Here is an 11,318-nt window from a genome sequence, read left to right on the forward strand (position 1 = left end):
AAAATATTTAATACCTCTTATAGTTTGAATAAACTTAAAGTCACAAATATTATTATGTATCAAATCAAGTAGTTCTATTTTTCTTTCCACCACATGGAATGAAAACCTCGTTAAGTTTTTCTAAACACAAATCGCACATTTATGTTTATAATTAATTTGGAATGAATGAACTTCCAAAGCTTAAACTTTCCTAACTTTAATAGAATAACCTTAACTTAATAAACATAAGTTGCTGTGGTGTAGTGGTTATCATGTTAGTCTTACACACTAAAGGTCCCCAGTTCGATCCTGGGCAGCAACATTTTTGTTCTTTTTTTGATTTTTTTTCGATTGAGAGCGAGTTCGTGGACTCTTATATCTACTTTATCGTAATTCAAAATATCTTAAATATCTCTTAATCAATTCGTTTCATAAGATTTTACTTTGCTTTCAACCCTAAACAATTACTGCGATGTCAAAGCAATAGATCAATAGTGGTTATTATTTTGAAAAGTTTGGATTTTCCGATTATCGGATTCGTTCAAACAAGTTGCAATCATGACATGACAATCTAGGTTTGATTTGAAGACATGGATCCAATGAATAAAGTATATTCAAAGTTTGAGTAATGGGGAAATTTGTATAAAACTTTGCATTGAGAAATTAGTAAAACGATGTTCAAAATTATAAAAATCTTGAAGAAGTAGTTTTGAGAAACCAATCTAGCATAGTGTTTACGATAATCACCCTCATATTCTGAAGAATATGCTGGAACCTTGTAATCTTGTTGCTTCGTTCCGAAAATCCTATAGCATTCGGGATAATTACCGATGAAATACCATTAATTTTGGTAAAAATCTAAAAAAGATTATGACAATTACCTAAGTACCCTCAAAATATATTCCAATGGAAAGAACAGTAGATTTGATATTCTTAGAACCCTTTGATTAAAAGAAAGACAAATGAATTCAAAAAATAGATTAATCCTCAATTATTCATGTGCCCAACAAATAATTATATTTCTCTTTCTCAAAGAAATAAAAGAAAGAAAGAATATAATTGTCTCTCTAATTGGAGTGTCCCCATCTTCTCGCCTGAGATGTTGAAATTGTAATTTCGCCAATCGTCTTCCTTCTTGAGGTTACTCTGTTGTTTATTCCTCCATTTTGCTTTATTGCTTCTCCTTCATTCCAATTTCTTGCGTCTAATCTCTGTTGTTGCGATTTTGGTTTGCTTCGATTGGGGATTTTCTTGGTTTTTCCTCTAAATCGCTAAAACCCTAATTTCACCTCTCTTTTCCATTTCAACTGTCTACTACACTTATTTTTTAATTTCATTCCCTTCTATCTGTGCTTGTTGTGGCTCATTCTTTCTTGATTTAGTTCTACTATCCAAGATCTCTCTCTCTTTAACAATTCCCCATGGAGAAGAATAAGGGTTTGGCTGATGAATATGCTCAGTTATGTCTACGTGACGAAGATGAGGGTCTGGAATTACCGGAAGAGGCGCTCCAAATTGCTACTGTGCAGAGGAGTTTCTTATTTTTGGTCAATTTTTGGCAATTAGAGCTACTCATTTTGAATCGATGAAGAATACGTTAGCGGCAATTTGGCAATCGGTCAAGGGTGTTACAATTACAGAAACTGACATTGATGGAAGGTACCTTTTTCAATTTTATCATGAAATTGATATGCAAAGGGTGCTTAATAATGGTCATTGGTCCTTCAACCAGAATCTGTTGATTATCAAACAACTGGGAGTTTCGGAACAAGCCCTTCACCCAACCCTATCTGATCTTATTTCTGGGTTCAGGTCTTCGATTTACATTGGATTTCAAACTGAGGCTGTATGTGAGGCTATTGGGAATCATTTGGGCCAATTTTTGGAGACTGATCCTAAAAACTTTTCGAGTCTTCATAGAAGCTTTCTACGTATCAAGGTGACTATTGATGTTAGGAAACCTCTTAAAACTGGTCAGAAATTAAAGAGAAGTGGGGGTGACTGACTTTGGGTTAATATGAGATACGAAAGGTTACCTCAATTTTGTTTCTATTGTGGAGTTATAGGTCACTCAGATAAGTTTTGTCCTCAACTTTTCAATGAGACTGAAAAGACCCACTGAACGAAAGTATGGCAGTTGGCTCAGAGCTGTTATTCGTAAAACTGGAATTCAGCGTGGTAAGGAATGGCTAAGGGACCCATCGAATCAAGATGATACTCTTAGGTTCGAGAAATTGGGACAATATGATGCTTCTGAAGCTTCTCTTATTGAAATTAATCCTTTGGGAAGAAGTCTGGTGGAAGTTTAACTTCAAAGGTCAGTAGTATTCACCAAGGTGGTCATAAGTATGAAGTTGGTCTTTCATCTTTGCCTCCGATGATGTGTTAGTTCTAGATTCGAAGAGGCAGCGTACTTCTAATGAGGCTATAAAATTTGAGCAGAGTTACACCGAACAACTAAAAACTAGAGGAGGAGCGAGACCAGAAGCCAGGTCCGTCTGGGATTATGAGTCTTCTTAGTTGAAAATTTTGGGGATTGGGCAACCCCCGTACAGTTAATTTCCTATAGGACTTGGTTCGTGTCCACAAGCCCTTAAATATCTTTCTCATGGAAACAATGATTCAGGAGGCAAGAGTTCAAGCTGTTTGTAGGAAGTTGGGGTTTGAACATTTTCATATTGTTGACGAAAGAGGTCATGGGGGTGGTATCACTTTGCTATGGCGAAGTAATGTAGTAATTGATATTCTGAATTCTCAGCTCAACTTTATTGATACACAGGTTACAATCTCAAATCTACCTACTTGGCGTCTAATGGGTTTTTATGGTTTTCCTGAACGACAAAGAAGAAGAGAATCCCGGAAGCTTCTTTCTTCTTTGTTTAATTCTGATAGACAGGCTTGGTGCTACGTAGGGGATTTTAATGATCTCATTTGTGATTCTGAGAAGAAAGGGGGTCCATCTCATCCTTATTGGTTACTGGAAGGATTTCAGGCAGCGTTAGAGGATTGTGAACTTGAGACTTTATAGATGAAAGGTTATCCTTTCACATGGGAGAGGGGAAGATGGTCTAACTATTGGGTCGAAGAAAGACTTGATCGTGTCACTATTTATTCGAAATGGAAGGATTCTTTTGGGCATTCAGTTTTAATGAATTTATCTACGGCTTGCTCTGATCACTCGGCATTATTCCTTCAATTAAAAGTTTGGTTACGGGCCCCCAAAATTAGAAGATTTCATTTTTAGAATCAATGGTTGAGGGAAGGTAGCTGTGAAACGACAGTGAAATCCTCATGGGAATCTTGTTGTGGTTTTTCTTTATCTCAGAAGTTTGATGGGTGTATTACGGCTCTACAAAATTGGAGTAAGTCTGTTGCAGGCAACCTTTCTCAACAGGTTCAGAGTTCACGTGATCAGATGGTAGAATTTTAGGGGCATTCGGACCGGCTTGGGCTTGAATTGTTTAAACAAGCGAGGATAAATTACGTGAAAGTGCTCCAACAACAGGAGGACTTATGGAAACAACGTGCTAAATTGCATTGGCTTCAAGATGGGGATGCTAATACGAGTTATTTCCACGCCCATGCTTCTTCAAGGAAACGGAATAACACCATTTCTGAACTTCAAAGCTATAGTAGTGTGTGGTGCGGTTGGGGTAACGTTATTGAGAATATCCTTTGCGATTATTTTCAGGACATCTTTACAAGTCGGGGCTGTGAAGTTGATGTTATAATTGAGGCAATTCATCAATGGGTAAGTGATGATCAGAATGAGTTTCTTTATCGGCCATTTAGTGAAGAGGAAGTAAAGGCTGTCTGTTTTTCTATGCACCCGGATTAAAGCCCGAGGCCTGACGGGCTCAATCCTACATTTTTTTTAACGTTTTTGGACTATCATTGGTGCTGATATTGTGTCTTATTATTTGGAGATTTTTAGGACTGCTCAAATACCAGAATTTCTAAACGATACCTTTATTGTTCTCATCCCAAAGAAAGTTATTGCTGAAAGGGTTTCTGATCTCCAACCAATTGCCCTATGCAATGTATTGTTAAAAATTATTTCTAAAATGCTTGCTGTTAGACTTAAGGCCATCCTACCATCGATCATCTCTATCAATCAAAGTGTGTTTCTGAGTGAAAGACTTATCTCTGATAATGTTGTTGTCGGATATGATGTCATTCATCATCTTCATAATAAAAGGCAAGGTAAAGTGTGGTTGGCGGCGTTGAAACTCGATATGAGTAAAGCATACGATCGCATTGAATGGCAGTTTTTATGGAAAATGTTTCACAAGATGGGGTTTAAGGAAGGTTGGATTAAATAGATGAAAATGTGTGTTGAAACTGTATCCTACAAGATTAGTCATGATGGTCGTGAACTTGGTCCTATTATTCCATCTCGGGGGATAAGAAAATGTGATCCTATTAGTCCGTTTCTCTTTTTAATTTGTAAGGAGGGGTTATCTACAATTCTGAAAGTTAAGGAGAGTTTTGGTCATATCCATGGTTGTTGGATTGCACGGACGGCAACTCGTATCTCCCATCTCTTTTTCGTGGATGATTGCTATTTTTTTTAATGCTTCCAATATGGAAGCCACTACGATTCAGCAATGTCTCAAATCATATGAGTGTGCTTCTAGGCAATGTATGAATTTTGATAAATTTGTCCTGTTTTTCAGCTCAAATACTTGTGTCCGTGATAAACATTTTGTTGTTTTAATTCTGGGAGTCCCCTGAGGTTGCTGATTTGGGCTTCTACTTGGGGGCACCGGCGTTTGTTGGCCATAGTAAAATAAGAACTTTTGCATTTTTAAAGGATAGAATCAGAAATCGGATTCAAAATTCGAAGGAAAAGCTTCTTTCAAGAGCGGGTAAGGAAATACTTGTCAAGTCTGTCTTACAATTGATTCCAACTTATATCATGAGTATTTTTATTCTCCCGGTTCAGTTTTGTGAAGATGTTCAGCGCATGATTAATTGTTTTTGGTGGAAGGGAGGCAATAGTGAAGATAAAGGTATTCACTGGATGAGTTATGGCCGTCTTTATGAACCTAAATGTCTTGGGGGGCTTGGTTTTAGGCGGATTCGTGACTTCAATGAAGCTCTTTTGACGAAGCAAGCTTGGCGTATTTTACACTGTCCGGAATCGTTGGTTGTTAGACTTCTTAAAGCTCGCTATTTTCCGGATTCTGATTTTCTCCAAGCACCTATAGGATATAATCCTTCCTATATTTGGAGAAGTATTCTTGTTGGTCAACCTCTCCTTTTGAAGGGACTTCGTCGAAAAATTGGTAATGGCCTCTTAACTGAAATTTGGGGAACACCGTGGCTGTTGGACGATTTGAATCCATTTATTGAAAGCCTTTTTACATCTAATCTTCAAACTTGTAAGGTTGCTGATCTTCTATTTTCTGATGGTCGGTGGAATTATGAGGTTATTTCTTAAACTCTTAATCTTGTATCAGCCATACCTAAGAGAATTGTTTCAGTTGAGGACTCCTGGTTTTGGGGCTATGATAAATCTGGTTTGTATACGGTTAAATCTGGATATAAACTTAGTACTATCTGTAGTGATGTTATGTCTGGAAGCAGTGATTGGAGCGGTATTTGGAAGCTACAAATGCCACCGAAAATCAAAAACTTTATTTGGAGAACGAAGGCTTGTTGCTTACCTGTTATGAAGAATTTACTAAGACGTCACATCAATCTTTCACCAATTTGTCCAATGTGCAATGATGATGTTAAGGACGAGACTCATATTTTCTTACTTTGCTCGTTCTCCCAAGAGGTATGGTCAGAATTTTATTCGGATAATCGTATGATGGGTGTTCGTGATTTTGGTGTTTGGTTGGATTTATTATTGCTGAATTCTGATCACTCTATTTCTAGTAAAATCTTCTTTATTCTCTGGTGGCTTTGGAAGAATAGGAATAATCAAGTTTGGTCTCATTCTTGTTTATCACTGACGCGGCCTCGCGCGGTTGTGGAGCGAGGCCGATCTTAGGGATAAGTGTACCCCGTCGTTATCAAGTAATAAATTCCTGGTTAAGTCCAGGTTATCGTCCACAGGATTTATTTCTACAAGTATCGAGTTACTTGGTTTCAGGTGTTATCTAGGCTTAGGGGGTTTTGAGTTGGTTTTTCTAAGTTAATCTACTCCTAGGTTGAATTATACTATTCCTAACTAAGTTATCTGATTCTAACTAAGTCATTCTACGCCTAATTAAGTTACTCTACCCCTAATTAAGTTAAACTACTCCTAAGTGATCTTTTACCAATGCAATTATCCGAAGGAACATGAAGGGATACGATGATAATGAAAATAGATTGTTTAAGCAATTGAATTAAAACCTAAGTCACTTATGTCCGAGGCGATTAACCCGACCTATCCTCCTAAAGTCCCTAGTTCATGATTCCCTTGTAAGGCCGAAACTAGCTCTAAGGCTCAGCAATTTGGGCTTAATCTTCTATAGGGTCGTCAATCCTATAGGCACTGACTAGGTCAGATTCAGCTCGCAATATGTGCCAACTTGATTTTGGGATTATCGAATGAGTTAAACCAATCAGACAAAGCGTAAGACAAAGATTAAAGCATTAAAACAATTGAATGAACAAGAACTATAATATATATCAAAGATAAAAGTATTGTCATGAAGTTACAATGAGCCTAGGATTCATAACATGTATCAGAGGCTAGACAGAATATAAAAGAAGAAAAATCCCTTTCAGGGAACCTGTCTACCAATGCAGGCGTCTTCCTAGGACTTAAGGATGGAGCTTGAGCAATCCTCGGTGAACGGAGCTTCGGAGGTGTCTTCAATGGAGGTTTGAAGGATATGGAGGAGGTGGAGAGGATTTCTCAAGATGAAAAGCTAAGAAAATTACAAAGATAAAAGATACTAATTTACATTGGAAAAACTCTATTTATAGGTGTGGCTCGGCCCTCTTTTTGACCTATTTTCGTGTCCTTATGCAGGTAGGAAGTCGTGGGGTCCGTCGTGGCATCGTGGGGGCAGAATTGGTCTTTTTGACCAATTCCCGCAGGTCTGCTCACCGAGTAGGCGAGCAGGCGCTGCTCGCGGCGAGCAGCGCCCTGCTCGGCGAGCAGGCATCCTGCTCGCCCGAGTAGGCCTCTGGTGGCCTGCTCGGCGAGCAGGCATCCTGCTCGCCCGAGTAGGCCTCTGGTGGCCTGCTCGGCGAGCAGGCCTCCAGGGGCCTGCTCGGGGAGCAGGCATGGCCTACGGATGCCCTCTCGTCGAGCATTCTTGCCCGATATGCCCCCGTGTGCTTGTTGACTGCCGTCGATGCCTTTTTCGTCCGAACTTATACCTGCGCATGTACAGAAACTCCAGATAACATTATTCCAAAGGCTAAATTGACCCGCTAATCGCTTATTTTGAGCAAACGCTTCGTTTGGTGCGACTTTTGACGGACTAATTAGCTTCAAAAGATAACGGAATTATACTATGCATGCTATTTTGGCCGTAATTGCCTAAATTGGTCATAAAACGAGCCTAAACAACGAAAAATAAATAAAACGTTTCCAATTCCTAACTAACTCACACAAAAGCATTTAAATGCGAGAAATGCTCGCTTATTAACTAAATAATGCTAAAACCCGTCCTAAAACCGTACCCAAAGATAGGGGTTTTTTACCCCTATCAAACCTCCTCGCACTTAAAACTTTACTTGTCCCCAAGTAAACTAAAAAACTAAACCCGCAATCACAAGCAAGCCAGAAAACCTCCCGGTTTGACTAGGTGCTTGACACAATTTCAAGCATCTGTAATTACATGCATTCGGAAATACAAAGTAGAGACACGATATCCAAAAGCCGCATTTCAATTATCATAGGTCATATGTTTTAAGGAAAAGGACACATGTTCAATTAAACGTGCTTGAGGGGATCGCTAAGTAAAACACCTCACCATAGGTAGTTCACTCATTTCACACAATTTTGGTGGCTAAAGTGTTTACTCTCGGCTTATGTTCTTGCTTAGGATTACGTTGATTTTGCACGTTCATCCGAGTTCCTCTACTATGCTATATGACTCTGATGATATAAAAAACAGCCTCAAATTGGGGTTGTAATGTGGTTAGAGAGTTAAAGGTACAACAAGGGTTAATAGTTCTAGCGCTAGAAAAACAAAGTTCAAATGGCTTTAGCAAATATGAAGTGATTGAGCTTTTTATTCATCCATTATTCTCTTTTTGGGATGTTTTCTTGAGACGTTTTGATTTAAAGAACTGGGGGATGAAGTTCTCCCCTTTTAGTTCGTCTCTTTTCTTTTCTTTTCTTTTCTTTTTTCTGTTTTTCTCTTCTTCCCTTTTTTTTTTGGATAGTGATGCTCATTCACTTCTTAGCCTTTTGGCTTGCTACTATAATGCCATAAACAAAGAAAAAGCGCTAGAAGAAAACAAAGGCTCAATTTGAGCTTTGCAAAAATTTTGGGTTAAGTAGCAAACTAAGTTGTGGTTTGCAAAAATAGGTTAGAATGAAAGAAAAATCTATAAACTACAAAAATATAGGCTCAAAGGGGCTTCCTAGAGTGGATGAAAAAGAGAAAATAAGGTAAAGAAAAGGGTTAATTCTAATGAGGCTGATTCATCGTTTATCATCTCAAATCATTGCATGTAGGTTCAACACAGTATTAGGTGCAAAATCTGTAATCTTTCCACAATTCAAAGCATTCACACAAAAATGTCAAGAAAAAGAGCTTTTTGATGTTCGCTCTTAGGCTCAAATTCAACTCACAATTCTTTGGGTTTCAATTTTGTGTTTACTAGTTTTCCCCAAACTCAAGTTCAACATCACATGCCTTCAATTCTTAAGTTATCTACCTAAGTAATGATTTTAGCATTTCTTCAAAAGTAGGGTATAAATGCAAACTTTAGCTCATGCTCTTACAGATACAAGGATTGTGTCCTACACCTAAACTAGTTGTCATGCAATATTAGATTCGGTTCTCAGTCCTCGAGGATAGATAACGAAGTTTAGATTCGAAGGAGGTTCACGGTTTTAGGTCCTAAACATGCAAAAATATAAATAGAACCCGAAAAACGCAAAACTAAACTAGACACGACGCAACAAAAATTTTAAAAATTATACAATTTTTGTAAGTTTGTCTACCCCTCCTCCTCACACTAAAAATATGCAATAAGTTCCAACATTGCATCACAAATCATAAAGAACAAGTGTAAAGAGTTAGGGTGGAGAAGACAACTTACTGATCATCTTGAAGACGGAGGATTTGGACACCCGAAGTGTCTTTACCGAGATAAAGTTTGAGTCGATGTCCATTTACTTTCTGGGTGGTTCCATCATTCAACATAATCTCAACCATACCGGAGGGATGTACGTCAAGAACTGAGAATGGTCCATACCATCTACTCTTGAGCTTGCCAGGGAAGAATCTCAATCGGGAGTTATAAAGCAGCACTTGGTCGCCTTTTTGGAAGGTTTTCCGCTGTACTTTTTTATCGTGCACCCTCTTGGTTCGTTCTTTGTACAGTTTGGCATTCTCGTAAGAGTTGTATCGGAGCTCATCCAGTTCATGTAGTTGTGTTAACCGTAGGTCACCTGAAAGTTTAGGGTCAAAGTTTAGAAATTTCAGCGCCCAATAAGCTTTGTGCTCTAATTCAACAGGCAAATGACAAGATTTCCCGAAAACTAAACGGTAGGGGGACATTCCTATGGGAGTCTTGAATGCTGTCCGGTATGCCCACAGAGCATCGTCCAGTTTAAGACTCCAATCTTTTCTAGCATTCCCCACCATTTTCTCAAGAATACGTTTTAGCTCTCTGTTTGACACTTCTACCTGACCACTTGTCTGAGGATGGTAAGGTGTTGCGACCCTATGGGCTAGGCCATACTTTTGGAGCAACGTGTCAAATTGCTTATTGCAGAAATGGGATCCCCCATCACTAATGATAGTCCGGGGGGTTCCAAATTTGGCAAAGATATTCTTTCTTAGGAATTTTATCACTACTCGAGCATCGTTTGTGGGTAAGGCTTCGGCCTCTACCCATTTAGATACATAATCAACCGCGACAAGAATGTATTGGTTGGTGTGTGACATAGGGAAAGGTCCCATAAAGTCTATGCCCCAAACATCAAATAGCTCACAGACGAGTATGCCTTGTTGAAGCATCTCATTCCTCCTAGAGATATTCCCTACTCTCTGACATGCATCACAGTATTTAATATAACTATTGACATCACTATGCATTTGTGGCCACCAAAGCCCACTTTGGAGGATTTTTGCCACTGTCTTATCTGGCCCAAAGTGGCCGCCTGGTTCCCTAGAGTGGCACATGTTAATCACTGACTCTACCTCCTCCTCAGGTATACATCTCCTAATCATGCCATCGGTGCAGAATCGAAATAAATAAGGTTCTTCCCAAAAATATTGTTTGCTTTCAAACAAAAACTTACGTCTTTTATTTGCATCTAAATCAAGAGGAAGAATGTTACCGACTTTGTAGTTCGCGATGTCTGCAAACCAGGGGAGAGTTTTTACCGAATATAACGTTTCATCCGGGAATACCTCCTTGATTGCCTCATGCTCTAAGGATTGCTGATCTGACTCTAACCTGGATAGGTGGTCCGCTATCACGTTTTCCACCCCTTTTTTGTCTCTGATCTCGATGTCAAATTCTTGGAGGAGTAAGATCCAACGGATCAGCCTAGGTTTTGCATCCTGCTTGCTCATCAGATATCTCAAGGCTGCATGGTCAGTAAAAACAATTACCTTAGACAGCACCAAATAAGATCTAAATTTGTCAAAGGTAAAAACTACGGCTAGCAATTCCTTTTCAGTTATTGAGTAATTCTGCTGTGCATCATTTAAGGTTTTGCTAGCATAGAAGATTGGGCGAAAAAGCTTATCTACCCTCTGCCCAAGACAGGCTCCTATAGCCAGATCACTGGCATCGCACATTAACTCAAAGGGAATGGACCAATCCGGGCTTACCATAATAGGTGTTTCGATTAATTTCTTTTTCAGTAATTTAAATGCAAGCATACATTCTTCATTGAAATTAAAATCAGCATCTTTCAGTAATAATTGAGTGAGGGGTTTAGTAATTTTTGAAAAGTCTTTTATGAACCGTCTATAAAACCCCGCATGTCCTAAAAAGCTCCTAACCAATTTTACATTGGTAGGGGGTGGCAGTTTTTCAATTACCTCAATTTTTGCCGGATCAACCTCGATCCCCTTTCCCGACACCTTGTGTCCTAACACTATACAATTTTGGACCATAAACTGGCGCTTTTCCCAATTGAGTGCCAAGTTTTTGTCTTCACAACGTTCTAAGACTCGGTCCAAGTTTTCAAGACATTG

At 38.9% G+C, this 11,318-nt stretch overlaps 1 non-coding gene across 1 annotated transcript; it reads left to right on the top strand.

Annotated features, from left to right (window-relative positions):
• Positions 1-228: 228 nt before the first annotated feature.
• On the top strand, positions 229-301 carry TRNAV-UAC (transfer RNA valine (anticodon UAC)). The gene has a single exon. It is a non-coding gene; the product is annotated as a tRNA-Val (tRNA).
• Positions 302-11,318: the final 11,017 nt, after the last annotated feature.

This window comes from Euphorbia lathyris, chromosome 1 (assembly GCF_963576675.1).
Source record: "Euphorbia lathyris chromosome 1, ddEupLath1.1, whole genome shotgun sequence".
Taxonomy (NCBI): Eukaryota; Viridiplantae; Streptophyta; class Magnoliopsida; order Malpighiales; family Euphorbiaceae; genus Euphorbia; species Euphorbia lathyris.